This window comes from Vidua macroura, chromosome 18, assembly GCF_024509145.1.
Source record: "Vidua macroura isolate BioBank_ID:100142 chromosome 18, ASM2450914v1, whole genome shotgun sequence".
NCBI lineage: Eukaryota > Metazoa > Chordata > Aves > Passeriformes > Viduidae > Vidua > Vidua macroura.
The window spans coordinates 12,866,765-12,883,565 of record NC_071588.1 but is presented as its reverse complement, the minus strand read 5'-3'; the positions used below and the strand labels follow the sequence as shown (position 1 = coordinate 12,883,565).

At 44.7% G+C, this 16,801-nt stretch overlaps 1 protein-coding gene across 5 annotated transcripts in view; it reads right to left on the bottom strand.

Annotated features, from left to right (window-relative positions):
• The window catches only part of MTMR3 (myotubularin related protein 3), a 74,104-nt gene that overhangs the window by 43,859 nt on the left and 13,444 nt on the right, over nucleotides 1-16,801 (bottom strand). The window contains exon 1 of one of the 5 annotated variants that reach the window (XM_053994172.1): nucleotides 7,162-7,278. The exons of the other annotated variants lie outside the window; for them this stretch is intronic. The gene's annotated coding sequence lies outside the window, so the exon portion shown is untranslated. Of the gene's footprint in view, nucleotides 1-7,161; nucleotides 7,279-16,801 lie in introns of those variants that run through there. 5 annotated transcript variants of the gene reach the window in all.

Below are 16,801 nucleotides of genomic sequence, written 5' to 3'. Positions count from 1 at the left end.
GGGATGCCCAGGGTGGGGTTGTTGGGGGTCTGGGCAGGGCCAGGGGCTGGATCGATGACCCCTCTAGGTCCTTTCCCATGCAGGGTTTTCATGATTCTAAGATTTTAATACAAACTGATATGCACCAGAAGGAATTCTACCATCTCACATGATGGACAGTTTAGGGAATCTCATGGAATCTCAGAATTTACAGAAACAGGGAACCGAGGATGTGCTCTAACAGAAAGCCCCTGTGTTAATGCCAGCTGTCCAAACCCTCAGTTAAACTTCAATTTACCATTTCATAAAACACTTTCTAAAAGCAACATTTCATTACCTGCAACAGAGGTTAACTTTGTTTCTGTTTTTAAAAAAAATCTCTCTCAGCCAACATGCCAAACACCGATCCCAATAATTTTATGGGTCGATAATCAATCCCAGCACCCAGGTGGGAATGAGCACAGTTTGATTGTGAGGTACCACCTTGAGCATGCAACAAGTTCAACTTCACAGCTGCCTGTTGATACAAAGTCACCTTTGAGGGGAATATGGAGCAAGTTTATTAAACATAAAAAAAAAAAAAGCTCTGAAGGCAGACTATACAACTCTAGAATGACTCCTCAGAGACAGTGTTCTGGCCACGTATTTGCTTTTCAAAAGGCAAGATACACATTTCGGGTGCAGGAGCTGGACTGATTTTGTGTGGTTTCAGTCCAAACGAGAGGAAAAAAAAAACCTTCACAAAATCTGCAACAAGCTTTTTATTGATTTTAACGAGGCTTGGAAGAAGCCACCAAATCTCAAGAGTTTTGTCAAGAAGTTTAAAAACAGGACAAAAATGTTCCAATATAAGCATTAACAATTCCACTTTCTTGCTGCCAGAGCTCAGCAAACCCCTCTAACACGCTCATCAGCATTCCTGCTGCAAGGCTGCTGGGCTCTGATAAGAACCTCCAATGTTATCACTTCCTAAGTCAACAACTTCTGCCAAAATAAGGGGAAAAGCTGCCTGTAAGAAGAAACATTGCTATGAGTTCTGCTGGCCCCCTCCAAAACAAGTCCTGATGGGAGCACTCCAAGGTCAGGAGCAGCTGTTTAATTAACACATCCCAGCACATCCCAGGGAGCTGCCCCTCAGGACAGGGATGCAGCCATCCCCTCCAGGTGTTCCCACCATTTCCTCTGCAGCACCTCAGCTGTGTGAGCCACAGAAGGGATTCAGCACCATCAGGAAAGACAAGGGGAGCAGATGGAAAAGAGACAGGATCCTTTCTCTAAATCCTGAGTGAAGTGTGTCTTATAAGGATGGGCTTTGCAGCACCTTTACTGGACTGTCACACAGCTGGTTTGGTTGAGCAGAGAATGGTTTGGGTTGGAAGAGACCTTAAAGCCCTTCCACTCTACCCCTGCCATGAGCAGGGACACCTTCCACCATCCCAGGCTGCTCCAAGCCCTGTCCATTGTGGCCTTAGGGATCCAGGGGCAGCCACAGCTGCTCTGGGCACCCTGTGCCAGGGCCTGCCCACCCTCACAGGGAACAATTCCTTCCCAATCTCCCATCCATCCCTGCTCTCTGCCATTGGGAAGCCATTCCCTGTCTCCTGTCCCTCCATCCCTTGTCCCCAGTCCCTCTCCAGCTCTCCTGGAGCCCCTTTAGGCCCTGCAAGGGGCTCTGAGCTCTCCCTGGAGCCTTCTCCTCTCCAGGTGAGCACCCCCAGCTCTCCCAGCCTGGCTCCAGAGCAGAGGGGCTCCAGCCCTTGGAGCAGCTCTGTGGCCTCCTCTGGACTCTCTCCAGCAGCTCCAGGTCGTTCCTGTGCTGGTCCCAGGGCTGGGGCAGCTCTGCAGGTGGTGTCTCACCTGGGCAGGACACAACCCCCTCCCCTGATTCCATCACAAGTGCCCAAGGACATCCTGTCACTGCCAATTCAAACCTGTCACACTCTGCTCCAGGACTGAAGGGGATGGGAACAAGAAGACTTCACTTTTCCTTCGAGTCATCCTCTAAGATCCTGCTCTGGTGCCTATTTTGGGAACCTGGATATTGTGTGAACACTCGGCACAAAGGTCTCGCCTCCAGACTTTTTTCTTGGAAGACGTTACGGAGAAGTAGAGTATTTGCATTGTATATCAATCATACAGTGAAACACAAGTAATGGTACAGCTGGAGGGGGAAATTCCAAATAATTGTTTCCAAACTGTAAAACTTTTATCCCTGGCCATACCCCAACCCCTGGGATTCCAAGGGCTACCAAATCCAACATCAAAGCTGGCCCTACTCTGAGCAGTGATGGACTACAGGAACTCTAAAATCTCAATTATTTGAGCCTGTGACAGTGTTTTTCTTGACATTTATTTTAATAAAACATTGGCAAATTGCTAGGAAAAGCACTCTGGAGAAGTTTCAATCAACATGTTTGTTTAATTAGGTGACTGGAAGGTTGTCTCTACAGTTTCTTTGCTGAAAGGCTCTATCAGCCAAAGCAGGAGAGCCATGATTTGATAAGCATGGAAATGGCACAAGGGAAAAATAATTGGGGAGAAAAACAAATCCAGATTTTCTCTAGCTGACAGTTATCCTCATAAAGATGTAAACAAACACAACCAAAAGAAGCTGTTTTCCTACTAACTGACTATTTTGAAGATGTATTTTCCCCTCCCCTTGCCAAAATATGGCATTTCCACACCAGTTGTGCCACACCATGTCCCAACCTAACATGATGCAAGTGTGGTTTTTGATGAGAAGTTCTACATTCCTGTTTACATTCTGAACTTCCCAATATCGCTGTTCCCACTCACCCCAGCTCTGCCATGAGGGGAACCTTCTCTTGCATGGGATTACCACACACCCCCCATTTCTTTCATCACCTCTGGGTTTAGCTGCTCCCTGCTCACTTTAGCTCACAGGTTGTTCTTCTCCTCCTCTCTCCTTTTTCTGTTCTTCCTGGTGGATTTGAGCTTCCTTTCCCTGCTATTTTTACACAACTCTTAGCATGCTCGGGAGCAGGAACACAGTGTTGCTATCAGCTGCCCACCAGCTGGGGGATGTGGTCAGCTGGTGGCCAAGCTGGAAACCACAGAGGGATGGGAGCACTGGAAATGCAGCCACTCCCAAGGCTGGATGGGGCAAGGCTGCTCCTTAATAGAAAGTTTGAAAACGTGCACATGGAGAAGAAGGAATGCTGATCCTCAGGGAGGCATTTTCTGGTTTTTAGTGCCATGTGTCACAGAACTTTTAAGGTTGAAAAAGACCTTTGAGGCCACTGATTTGGCACCACTGTGTTCACCACTGACCCATGTCCCCAAGAATCACACTCACAGTGCTGTTAAATCCCCAGGGATGGGGACACTAGCACTGCCCTGAGAGGCTGTGCCAGGGCTGGACAACCATTTCCATGACAAAATCTTCCCTAGTATCCAAGCTGAGCCTCCCTTGGCACAGCCTGAGGCTGTCCCCTCTCCTCCTGTCCCTGTTCCCTGGAGCAGAGCCCGACTCCCCCCAGCTGTCCCCTCCTGTCAGGAGTTGTGCAGAGCCAAAGGTCCCCCCTGAGCCTCCTTTCCTCCAGGGTGAAAAACCCCAGTTCTCTCCATCTTGTCCATCATCCACTTCCCTGAAGAAAATAACAACATTCCAGCTGGATATGAAGGTGTGCACACAGCCAAACTCAAATACCTGACAGGGAGAGTAGAACAGCCACACAGAACATCCCACGTTCCCACAGCACCAATGGAACTGTCCTGCATCACAGCATTTTGAAAAGGTCTCATTGCACTTTCTGTTCTCTCAGCTTTTATGAGTGAAGAATAAAATTAATTAGAAGAGTCCAAAGCATCAAAAAAGTTTTGTCAACATCTGTCACTGCACTGACTCATGCACTAATGGCAGGTCGGCATTTGGGCTTCCTTCATCTTCCCACTCGGAAGTGGCATTAATCTGCTTTTAAAGCAGTTTGATTAAGCTGATTATCTTTGCAGATTTGTTAAAGATCACTTCTTGCACTCTTCAGAAATTAAATGCAGAAGCAACAGTTCAAAGTTTAAGCAAAAAAAAAAAACCTTGAAAGAAAAGCAGAACTTAGAATGGCAGAGGAAGGCAAGAGAAGCACTTCTGAGGGTCTGATAGCAACAGACAGAAAAAATTGATTTTGCAATAAGAAAGATCCATTTTTTTTTCCCATAATTGATGTCTAGAATAAAAAAAAAACAAAAAAATCAATATTTAGCTGAGATAACAGTACTAATTATTCCCAAAAAATAGGCTTTTTAGGAAAGTGCTCCCAAATAAAGGACTCTACATCAGTATTTTCCTTCACTGATCTCAAAACAATGCAGGTCAAAAGACCACAGCAAGCTTGAAACCAAAATCCACAACAAAATGTCACTTTTTCTTACAAAATTTCAGATTCTCTTTTAATTTCTTTTTCATTTGGGTAAAACCCTGGGATCCAAAGGCTGCAATTATTCATACATAAGCCAGGATACATTTTACCCATCAGAGATCTTCTGTACCATGTCTATAATTTTCCTTTTATTTCAATTACTCCATATTCCTCCGTTTTATGTGCATGACAGAGGAGGAAGAGCTACCAAGGACCAACAGCTACACAGGTCAGTCTGAACTGTGGAGAAACCTGGAAGGAAGGGAACTGAATCTGGATTTCAGTATGGAAGCTGACAAGACACAGACCCAGTGGATCTGTGGAGGTTCTAAGCTGGAAAGATGACCAGGTGTGCTGGGAAGAGTATTTATGCCAATAGGTAACCAAAGAGTCATGAAATGCAGGGCAATATCAGCCTGGAGTTATGAAACAAACAGCAAAGTTAGATCAGGCAGCAGAAGTTTCCATTTGAAAAGGCATAATGGAGAAAGAAGGGAATAATTTGCTCCTCACAGTTCCCATTTTTCCATTAAGGTCCTCACAGCCCATTTGCCATGAGTCACACTCCCTCCCTTCTTTCTGCCTTTCTAGAAGGAAGGCAGCAAACAAGGAGAAGTGGCTGTTAATCAAAGTCTCCAAGGTTTTACTCATCCTCCCAAAACACTTCTTCATCCCCCTTCCCTCCTCCAGTCACATCTTGCTGCAGCTCAAACCTTCCTGTAAGGGCCTTGGCAGCGGGAAGGGGCAGCAGTCCCTCCCAGAGGAGCATCCCACACTGCCCAGGACAGCTCCTCACCTGCTGGGATTTCCTGTCAGCAACACTACAGACACCAACAAGGAATAAAAAAGAGAATGAAGGGTTTGAAAATAGGAAGAATCAAGAAGCAAATGTGATTTGAAAGTTCCTCTGGAGTTTCAAGATACACTCCCATGACTTTTCTCCCAGCCTGAATTTCCTCAGGACAACACACACAGTCACAGCTCTCAGCTCCTCAGTTGACCTCATTTTCACCACATTTTTTCTAGCATAAAACTTTGAAAATCTCTTTAACAAAACATGAGTGGATGCTTTTGTTGTAAGACAATTTTTTGAAATAGCAAATACCTGTTATTAATAATCTATTCATGCTCTGAGAAATAAATGCCTAAGTTATTACAAGGTGTTCCTAATGGGGACTTTGGTCTCCACAGAGGCCTGGCAATCACGGAATCATGGAATGGTTTGGATTTGAAGGGACCTGAAAGCTCATCCAGTGCCATCCCTGCCATGAACAGGGACACCTCCCACTGTCCCAGGCTGCTCCAAGCCCTGCCCAACCTGGCCTTGGGCACTGCCAGGGTTCCAGGGGCAGCCACAGCTGCTCTGGGCACCCTGTGCCAGGGCCTGCCCACCCTGCCAGGGAACAATTCCTTCCCAATATCCCATCCATCCCTGCCCTCTGCCACTGGGAAGCCATTCCCTGTGTCCTGTCCCTCCACACTCTGACAAAACCCCCTCTCCAGCACTGCTGCGCTGCATAGCCTGGGACAGGCAGGACACAAAAGTCTCTTCACTTTTGTCAAGGCCTAGAACGAGACATCCCTTTCTCTGCTTGCACAGCTTGCACAATGTAATTATGGGTAAAGCTTTAATCCATTAATTCTTCACTGGTATTAAAAAGACCTGTCCTGTCAAGGAGGCCATGGGAGATCCACACATCCACCCTCACTGCCTCCATCGAGGAACAGAAGCCATTGGGAGGCTCTGTGTTCCAGGACTCACACTGGATCACCTTACACGACTGGAAAAGTTAGTATTTCAAACTAACCCAGCACTTGGTAAAATTGTGGCACACTCCAAAAATGCCTTTTTTGATGTGGTATTGCTTTACACAGACTATGCTGCTATTCCCTGAAGCATGGTGAGCCAGCAGAAAGAGTACTGCTCCCATACTCCTCCCAAACAAAACACCCCGCTTCCTTAGTTTACACAAGTCTGGCATTTCAGACCCATCATGGCATACTCCAGCTCCTTGACACAAGACAAAACTAACCCAGAGAGCCGATCTTGGAACCACCACTCTGCAGCGCTGGAGATGTTGTTTGCTTCTAGAGCAGCACAGCCTTAAAAACTGCAAGACATTTCAGATTTATAGAACTGAAGGCAGTTTAAGAATCACTTCAGCTCCTGCAGAAATGACATTTCTTTACAGAACTAATCAATTAGCCCGTTCATCTCTTAGCCCGCTCACTTCTTTGCGAAATATTCAAGTAGTTTCGGTTTGAATGGCAGAGTTTACAGTTCAGACACCAAGCATCCTCCCAAAGCCCTGATCCACTTCAGAGCTGTCAAGCACACGACTGCATTCTGTACTGAAGGGGACTGAAGGGGCTTTTCAGAGTAATTCATGTATTTCTGCCAGAATCTGTGAACCTGAGTATGAAGAGCCCTTCCCTTCAAAGTCTCCTCAATCACCATGGCAGGGGACAAGTATGTTTGATCACAGCATTATTTACAGTATAAAACAGTAATTAATTCAAACCAAGAAAAGCCTTGAGTTCAGGTATTCCCTTATTAGTCCATACAAAACAATCCTGAACAGAATAAAATAATCATACTGAAAGAGCTGACCTAAGTTGAGAGACAGCTTTATTTAGCTACAAGCAACCCCTTTTGATGAAGTGACCCCCTAAATTGCACATTTAAGGAACTAATCAAGGATCAGAGTAGCTTTTCTAGGCTCACAAAAAGCTGTTTCCTAGAGAGCAGTCCACACACTTGTTTGGGCATCACCCACAAGGCTGCCAAGCCACCAAGAGCATTCACCATTCACCAGAAGCTCTGTGTTTACAAATATTGCAAAAGTCAAATTTGGAGGAGATAAAGCCAAGCGTGCTTGTCCATGATAAGGGGACCAGCAAGAGCTGTGTCAGGAAAGCCCAGCAGCTCAAGGAACTGCACAGAGTTTTCTGCTGGGTCCTATTTACCCAGCAAGTTCCAGGCACACCCAGGATTTACCAGAACAGGGTCCTGCCCTCCCTGCACTTGAGGAGCAACTCCTTCCAGGGAGAACAACCAGGCATTTCCATCAGCCCACTGCCAGTTCCAGCTTCTCTAAACTTTCAGCAGTTTCCAGTCAAGTTACCTAGAGAGGGAGAAGATTCCCTCTGTGGCATTGCCCTCAGCCAGACACAGCAGGGAAGAGCTCTGGCTCCCTACAGGAATTAAGACACTCAGGACTTGGACACCTTCTCCTGTTAATTCCTGCATTGAGATCACAAGGGACAAACTGGTTTGGATGATGTATCAGCACACTGCCTCCAGCAAACCTGCTGCTTGCTGGCATTTCCCTGCTCAGCTGATTCACAGAACCATGGAATGGTTTGGGTTGGATGAGCCCTTAAAGCTCATCCAGTTTCACCCCCTGCCTTGGGCAAGGACATCTTTCACTATCCCAGGGTGCTCCGAGCCCCAGTGTCCAACCTGGCCTTAGAACTTGGGACTCATCTATTCACTAAAGCAAAAAGAAAAAAGAGGAAAAGCAAATACTTTCCCTCCTGTAGTTAAACCACCTCAGTATCTTCCAAGTATTAAGACAGTTGTTTATTCCTATCTTTTTCCACTTGTGGAAAGTCACAGTTAATTTCAGAAGCAGGAAATGTAACAGCAAAATACTAGTTTCCATTCACAAGCTGCACTTAAATAAGAGCTGGAGATGGACCTCAACTCAAACAAACAGCAGGCAAAGAAAAAGAATCTAAAAGAGGGTGCTGCACATGAAGGCACATTGGAAAGGGACACGGAGCTGAGTATGAAGCTTTAATGAGGAGCAGTGAAACTGCATCTCACCAAGAGCCTCAGCAGAGCAGCCACCAGGAACTGAAGCAGCACAGCCCTTTGATGTGGGAGGCAGGAACCCATGGAGGAGTCTTGCTGCTCTTGTGATCGCCTCAAGAAATGTTTTAATGGGCTTCAATTCCCGTAGCTGGTTTGGAAGATCAATTACACACATTAGCAGTATCTGGTGTGAAGTGCTGAGGTCTTTAATAGAGCAGTTAATTTTGTCACACTGCACTATGCATTCCTCTAGAGACACAACAGTGCTGCTTCAGAACCAGTTGACTCTAACATGTATTTTTCTATTTTTATGCATCTTTAAGCCCAACAGTCCTCCATCAACTAAATCGAGTTAGATGCTCTGCAATGTTCAAATCTTGAACGTGTCAAAGGCAAGAACGACTACACTTTCTAAAGTCATGTCTCCAGGCTGCCCAGGGAGGCTGAGTTCAGTCAGGACAAGTCCCCAAAATGCTTTCTCCACAACAACTTCCATAATATTGAAAGTACACAGGCTTGTTCCCTTACACTGAAGTTGCACAACCTTTCAGTGCCAGGAAGAAATTTACTTGGATTAACAGAATATGCTTACTCTAAAAAACTAAACAGCACGAAGTCAAAGTTAAATATATTCAGGCATTGCAGAGACACCAAAGAAGGGTTTGTGGTTGCTTGAGGCATGGATGTGTATCAAAACACAGAGTTTCAGCTGGAATTGAAATTGAGTTCTGCAACAGACTGCAGCTCTGCTAGTGAAACAAGGTCTGACAGAGCTCCCGTTCACAGCCACCGTCTCGCACTTCTCTTATTTAAAGATAAAATCCTTTCAAGTCCAAGCTTCCACAGAAGGGTACCAGTAGATACTGGAAAAGGGAATTAATTCTATAGGGGTACCTGTACCTCCTTTGGTCAGTCCTGCCATCCAAACAGTGATTCCAACAGGAATGAGTTTCTCTGGGGAACAGGAAGATTTCCCTTCCTAACGTGCTCACTTAAATCAGACCACACCAAGTTTTCTAAAGCAGATCAATTTTTACCTAGAAGAGATATTCCTCCAGTATCTTATTGTATACTAAAAAGAAATTTCAAAAGCACAACAAATTAGTACATACAGACACTTATTTAAAACCTCTCTCAATTATTTTCCCTACAGAAACTCAATCCTTTTGGTAGATACAACAAATCCTGAGAAGGAAGAATAATAGTACAAAGAATGTAAGTAGTCATTTAAGTGTTTTATCCTTTAGAGAACATTCACTCTTTCCCTGTGTGACTCAAAACAAACCTAATTTACTAAGAAAGACTTGGTTGCAATTAACAGATAAATCATCATTTTAAAGAAACAAAGGTTTGGGCTCTTAATCACATTACCCAAACACAACACATCCATATCTCTCCCACAGGCATTGCAGAAGTCAGGGCAGTTCACAGCTCATTCTGTTATTGATGCATCAGGGAAGGTAATTTTCATTTAATTCCAGATTCTAAAAAATTTGTATGTCAGAAGACTGCAGTTATCCACTTCAATTTTTGCATTTAAATCATTATCAGCCAGTAGGACTTAACCTTTCTTTAAATAATATGAAGATTTATAACCATCCTTACAGTAAGTTTACCATGTCCCCTTTAAATTGCACGTTAGAAAAACACACAAGAGCATGTGTGCATTAATCCACGAGCTTTCCTAAAGGTGTGATAATAGCACAAGTCACATTTGTAACACTGCAGTTCTTACCTGTGACTTGCAGATCTCAAACTTCAATTAAATACACAGAAGTGGCACTCCACAGTAAAATTAAGATCAACTAAATCAATCTATTTTTGGTCTCTACCATTCAATTTGAAGCACCCTCTGGTGCTGAGTATCAAAACCAAGCCTGTACTTACTAAACATTAACTCTGAGAAGTCTGCATTAAACTAATGAGAATAAAATATTCAAGATGCATTTGCTTGGAATGAAAAAGTAAATCTGGCAAATTTTGGTTTAAAAAAGTAACTACAACATAAATAAGGAGCAATAAATGTTGGGGTTTGGGTCCTGCCTTACTGCCTTTCCTCTGATGAAATTAAATGGCAAAACCCCCTGACCTAAGCTGACACCCTGGTTCGTGTTGCACACACAGGATGGAGCTGCTGAAAATAAACAAACACAATTCTGAACTTTCATTTGCTCAGGTACTCAAGGACCTCCTTAAACATCTTATGAGGTGCAATCTCTGGTCAAAATCCAAACCAAGAGAGAGCAGGAATTTCTCCCCTTCCCGTAACTCTCCAGGCTGCCTGCAGTAACACTTGCCATCAGATCCAGGGGGATGAACTTCCCAGAAAGCTTTCCTTCCAAGACACCAATTCCCCACCAGATTTATGTCACAGAAACAAGGTTGAATATCCAATTATAAAACAAACAGAAGTTACTGCTGCCCCTTTGAGTGTAAATGGGAACATACGAAGAACCAAGATCAATAAATATGCAAAAAAAAAAATCCAGAACAATTGGAATGAGTGGAGAACAGCACACCAAGGAGTGCAAGCCTCCACTGGCACAGTTCCATTACATCCAGTTGTTCTTTGGACTCATCCAGCTGAGGTTTGAGGATCACCAGGCATATCCTTTCCTGACAATCAATTCCAATATTAAAGCTGGAATCTGAAACCAACTTCAGATAAATACTCAAAGGCAAAGAAAACCTTCATGCTCTGAGCAAAAACAACAAAGCTAAGATCAATGCTCAGAATACTTAAGTGTGCCTTGTTTTTACTGTAAACCTTTATTTCAGAAGGTTATGCAGTTGATGTAACACAAATCTACATGTGAAGACAAATCTAGAAGCAAATGCTCAGAGCTGCGATGAAAAAGCGTCTGTAATTTAGATAAATAACAGCTCACTGCAGGAACAACCTCAGCATTCAGGTCTTGTATTTCAGAGCCCACACAATTTTGCTCATTTAGATTCAAATGCCAAAAAATAGCCCAACTCCTCTCCTGGATGGAAGATTACATCTTTATGCAGGAAAGCTTAGCTGGAAGCTTAGAAGAGTCTGTCAAGGAAGAACAAGGATCCACGGTATGTATGTTTATTAGAAGTACCACTTCTGTGTCATTAGTAGAGATGTGACATCTCTGCATCAGCTCCAGGTCCAGCTGACAGAACTGTTCCACAGGAATTCCCTGATAGGAAAGGCCTCCAAAATAAAAATGGCACCATGAACCAGCACCTACAGCCAAACTTCCATGTTCAGCCTGAACAACTTGAGGCTTGAACTAAAGATTTCTCTTGTCCAGTTGCTGCTGAGCTGGGTGCTGAAAAACAGATCCTGCAAGAACAGGTAGGACAGAGTGGCCTGTTCTGGTATTTTACTATTTCACATATTTCAGGAAGTCCGAGCACTGGTGTGGAAGTGCTGCTGTAAGGGAAGGGATCCTTGACAGGCGGACAGGCTCAGTGCCAGATTTTTGGCCTAAGCTGTTACATGGAATTGCACAATGAGTAAACAAGGGAGGCAAAGCTCACAGCCCAAGCCCTGCATTAATGACCCAGCAGGTATTTTCACTGCTCATACACACCATGGAAATCAACTTACAATTGCAGCCTAAAGCAGCCCTACATAAAAGCCATGGAGTGAAGGGTTACACATTAGGAAATGCAAGCACTGTGACCACCTGTGAAGCTTCTGCTCAGCCTCCCTTAGAATATGCATGCTCCTTAATTCCCTTCTCCATCCTCTTCTTCCCATAAACCCTCACCCAGTGATCTGGGGAGGACAAAACTCCCTGAACACAGTCCTTTTGCTTAAACCCTGCACTCAGTGTGGAGTCCTGAAGCAGGTCAGTCCTTCTTGCACTGCACCTTTTATGGAACCTCTTCTGCTAAGGATCCAGAGCACTCACCTGAGCTCCCACATTGTTCTGTATGTTAATGGACTTTTAAAAGGCTGGAAAACTAAGGATAGTATGAGTTCAAGCCATCAGAAGGATCTTCTATGCCCAGAACAGATGTCCAGAGTTCAGTTTTTTGAATATTCCCAATTTTTATAGTATTCCTGCTCAGTGTTTGGGAAATACAACTCCATTACCAGGAGTCTGAGCAGCAGAGTCGAGCACTCAGGCCTGGAGTTGTGTACTCAGCACCCAAACCATAACTCTACACACACCTGGAAAGGTTCCCAGCAACTTCCTAGCCAGGACCACAACCCATAACCAGGCAGGGACACACCTGCCTCTCCAGGATGGCACCAGCCTGACTCACCAGACCATCACCTACAACTTCTTCCCAGATAAAGCCACCTCACCCAGTGCTTCTACAGATACCAGGTAATTTAAAGTCTTATTGGGCCACCTGGAAATTCTGGATTTCTTCAGGTGCCCTATGCTTCTGCAGCCTCTGTTTAGAATTACCTCAGTTATTACCTGTGGGGATGAACTACTGATGTCAGCACACTCATAGCAATACTCAAAAGATCAAACAGATTGTTAGACACCTGAATATCCAATCATCATTCCTCCCACAAACAGCCTAATCTTTATTTATATTAGTTTATTGGCTCAATTGCACAGCACAGACAAACCCCTGGCAAGCCTTCAGAACAGGCCAGCATTCCCAATTGGCATGGGAGCTTCATCAACAGCCATGGTCATTAGTACCAGGAAGCCCAGCTCATCTGGCTCTGAGCAGCAGTTATTTCTGCAGCAACTTTAGAGCAGGCTATTTTCTTGAAGCCATTGACAAAAAGAGCCACTAAATTAGCTCACAAGTCAGTTTGTGTAACACAGCACAGGACACCTGCCTCAGTGAGGCCCCAGTGCCACGCTCTGTCTGCCACAGCTTTAACTCTTACTTAACTTATCAAAAGGATGTCAGAAGTCTTATGCAAGATCACCTCTAACGTACTCGTTATCCTCTTAGGAGCCACTGAATGAAATGTGAGTTAATGAATAACACAGTAGGAATTATTTCATTACCCCCATGGTGAGAGAGAGCCATCTAATTCTTGGATGTGATGTCACACTTGAGAAACAGCCAGTGGTACTTATTCAGGCTTCCACTGCTCACTCAACTGCTACAGCAGTGTTGTTCCCAGAGCAAGGCTGCAGGCTGCTCTGACAGCTCAAGAGCAAAGCTGCTCCAGGAGAAATCAGGAACTCAAGCAGCAGGAGTGAGGAACTGGAGTCTGTCACTCTGCTCCCACAGAAGGGAGAGGTTTCTAGCAGTCCACATTTAATGTACAGGCCTTGCACAGGTATGGGAACCAAGGCAGTAAGAGCATGTCAGCTCTTCACATTTTCCTCTTTTACAGTGCCAACCCCACTGCAAGTCACCATTTGTCTCTGCTACTAAGTCAGCCTGTCTATTAAACTCCATCAGAACCCCAGGACACTACTGAAGTCTGAAGCAAGGTACAGATCCTTCATCAATCATTTGCAATCCCATCTTTTGGCATTCCAGGCTGCCTCACTTCCACTTTATTTCAACTAATGCTTTTCACTATAAAACTTGCTGCATTGTGGCTACAAGTACATGTTCACTCCTCTGTGGAAAACACAGATCTCCAGCAAGTGCAGGTAGTGAGAACAACTCCAAGAAAGACCAAAGTGTCCTTCAGGTCATCATTTGCCTGCAAATACAAACCAGCTCTAGATTGCCTGAAGAGTTTGCATGTTTAAAAGTTCAGACAGCTTCAGAAGGTGTTCAGAGCTGGTATTTTATTGATTTCCTCACTGTGAAGTCCATCCTCACTGCTATTAGGACAGCCATGCCTGGCAGTGCCCTTAGGATAGTTTGGTTCTCAGGACACACGTTCCTTCCTGTCCAGAACACCCCCATACTTCCTTCACATTAGGAGGAACAGTCAGGAGTACGAAAGCAGCAGACATTTGAACAGCTCACACCAATTCATTACAGAGCCTACAAGTATTATTTATCAGGTGTTCCCCTCTAACAACCTGCCCAATGAGGAATAAGCTACTACACAAGCCAGGTAAAAACCTAAGCAAGAAGAAAAACTGGAAGGCCTGGGAGACCAAAGCTAGATGATGGACTTCTCATGCAGATGGAAAACCAGAGATCTCTCTCTGACATGTCATAGCCAATGAAAGGCACAACAGAAGCATATTTCTCTGCATGGACTGCAGAAATTCTCATTCCAGGGAAAGATTTCCCCATACCCTGCTGCTTGCACTCACTCCTGGACAGCACCAGAGCACTGAGTCTGTGTAACACTTGGAAGCAAAGGACAATCGTGCCACACTCCTTATCAAATGGAAAGAAACACTATCTTCAAGCCTAGCACGTGCTGTCCTGTCATTCTCACATGAGTGTGCACATAGAGGATGTATTCATAGTCCAGCCCTGGCATCACAATCACTGTCAGGAGTGCAATGCTGCAGTATATTTAGAATGGCTCTGTTAATACTATAGTTCAATTCCATGATACTGTTAATATATCCCAGCCTGCAAACCCACTATTGTTCCACAAGCATTCAACCTTAGTTCTTCAGTAACTGCTTGAAATAACAATACTTAAGATACAAATCTCATGGCAGTATCTGTAAAACTGATAGAAAATTCAGCAAGAACCTACAAAAAGCTGACTTTGGAGCAACTTTCTGTCATGTGAGAAGCTTCTGAGCTGGTATGGAGCAGCTCCTTGTGAGGAGCGTCTGTGTGCAGGAATGGTTGAGCCTCTTGAGTCAGCCCGAGGTGCTCACCCAGCAGGCAGTGCTCACTCACCCCTCAGCTGCTCAGCAGAGCACACAGCTGCCTCAATACCCAACAGTCAGTGCACAGCAGCACAGAAGGAGGTAGGAACCATGTTTTTGAGGTGTGATGCCACCTAAGAGAGCAATGGGATTGAATTGATGCCCTCACTGCTAAGGCTGGGAGGTCTCATTCTGGCTTGTACAGTAATACTGCTGAAGTTGAACCACGTGCTTACATTCCCCACTGAGTCAGAGCTGTCCTTACACAACACATCCAAGTTCCTCAGGGCTGCTCAGCAGGCCCTTCAGAGGCTGCAGCTGTGCTCCTTCTACAGCTGTACTGCTTAACCAGGCTCTCCTGCCAAGGAAACTGCCAAAGCCATGCACAGCCAAGGGAGACTGGTCTCTCCTGGAAGCATCCTCAGTGCCATGTCCACAGCAACTGCATACAAAAACTGCCCTGGGACCTGAAGGCAGATTCTCCTCACCAACAGGCAGTTTTTGTCAGATATTGTCTCTTCTCAGCAGTCCCACATTCTATCCCTCAGTGAGCAGCTCTTACCTATTTTCACCACACACTTTAGGAGACAGACACACACTTGATTCGGCTGTGTGGTCTGGTGGGAGAACAGGGCAGCAATATCCAAGTGTCTTTAACTCCAGAGTTTCCAGCTTAAAAACACTTAAGACTCTTTAGAAGGGAGTAAACAATGTCATCCAGACTGTCTGGGGAAGCATCAGTCATTTAAAAGTATAGCTGCACACTGCAGCTTGGGGTTCAAATGTGAACAAGAGCTCAGACACTCCCTCTATTAACAAAGCCACCACAGCTCTTCCTCACACCCCAAGCTTCTTCCCAGCATTAAGCAGCTGCCTAAGTGAAAGTCAGTTATAAAGTAATTTTATCACAACCACTATTTTCTCAAAGCTTAAAAATTAAATCAAGTACTCGGCTACTGGAATTTTCATTACCAGGAAGTTGCAATAATGCTTATTGCATTATGGTTACTGGTTTGTTCTCCCAATGTAACTCCATCAGTTCAATGTTTTGAGTTAATTATTATTGTTTAACTGAGGTAAATGCAAACAGAAACCTAAACATTGTGGAATAAATAGTAAAAAACCAAGCTCAGCTATGTAAAGATAAACCAAATACTTCATGATCACCTGCAAGTATGAGGGAAATTCTGACACAGCTCTCATATGTATGAAAAATTAAAAGCCCTGACAATCACAGCTTCAGAAAATGGTCACAGGAAAACTATACAGTGAGGTAAAGACTCAGGCCTTTTTCCTGTATCTTGACACTTGGCATAAGCTCTGAAGAAAGGTTTATTATAATATTAAAAAAAAAGAACTAGACCATAGATTGCAATATAGAATATTCTGTCAGATTATCCCAGCAATAAAGCATAAATAAGCATAAATGATTCTCTGGAGAGACAACCACACCTCCAGAGATCCTCTGGAGCTTCTTCACATGAAAAAAGTACCTCCAGTGTACCGTGCTGTCATTCGAGTGAGGGGCAGGAGCTCCAGCAGCCAGGGGGTGATGAAGGCAGCAGAGTCAGCCCTGGCACAGACTGACTGTGCTGAAGGGCCAGCAGTTGCCATGGAAGTCTCCCGAATTCCGCTGCCGAGGCTGACCTCGGAGCTGGTCAAACAAGTGGCTCATGTGAAGCTGCTGCTCTGAGATGCTCAGGAAAGCTGTGAACTGCCCAGAGGAGTGACTGCCGCACAACAATGTGCTCACTGCAGAGCAGTGCTCCAACACCACTGAATAGACAATGCAAAGAGCCATTCAAGTGTCAGTCTTCCAGAGCAGCCAGGACAAAGTGCTTTTTGTTTCTGTCTTTGAGATCCTGACAAATCAAAAATAGATTAAGTGTGCTGGCAGAGTGGCCTCACCTCCCAGCCGGATATGTAATCCC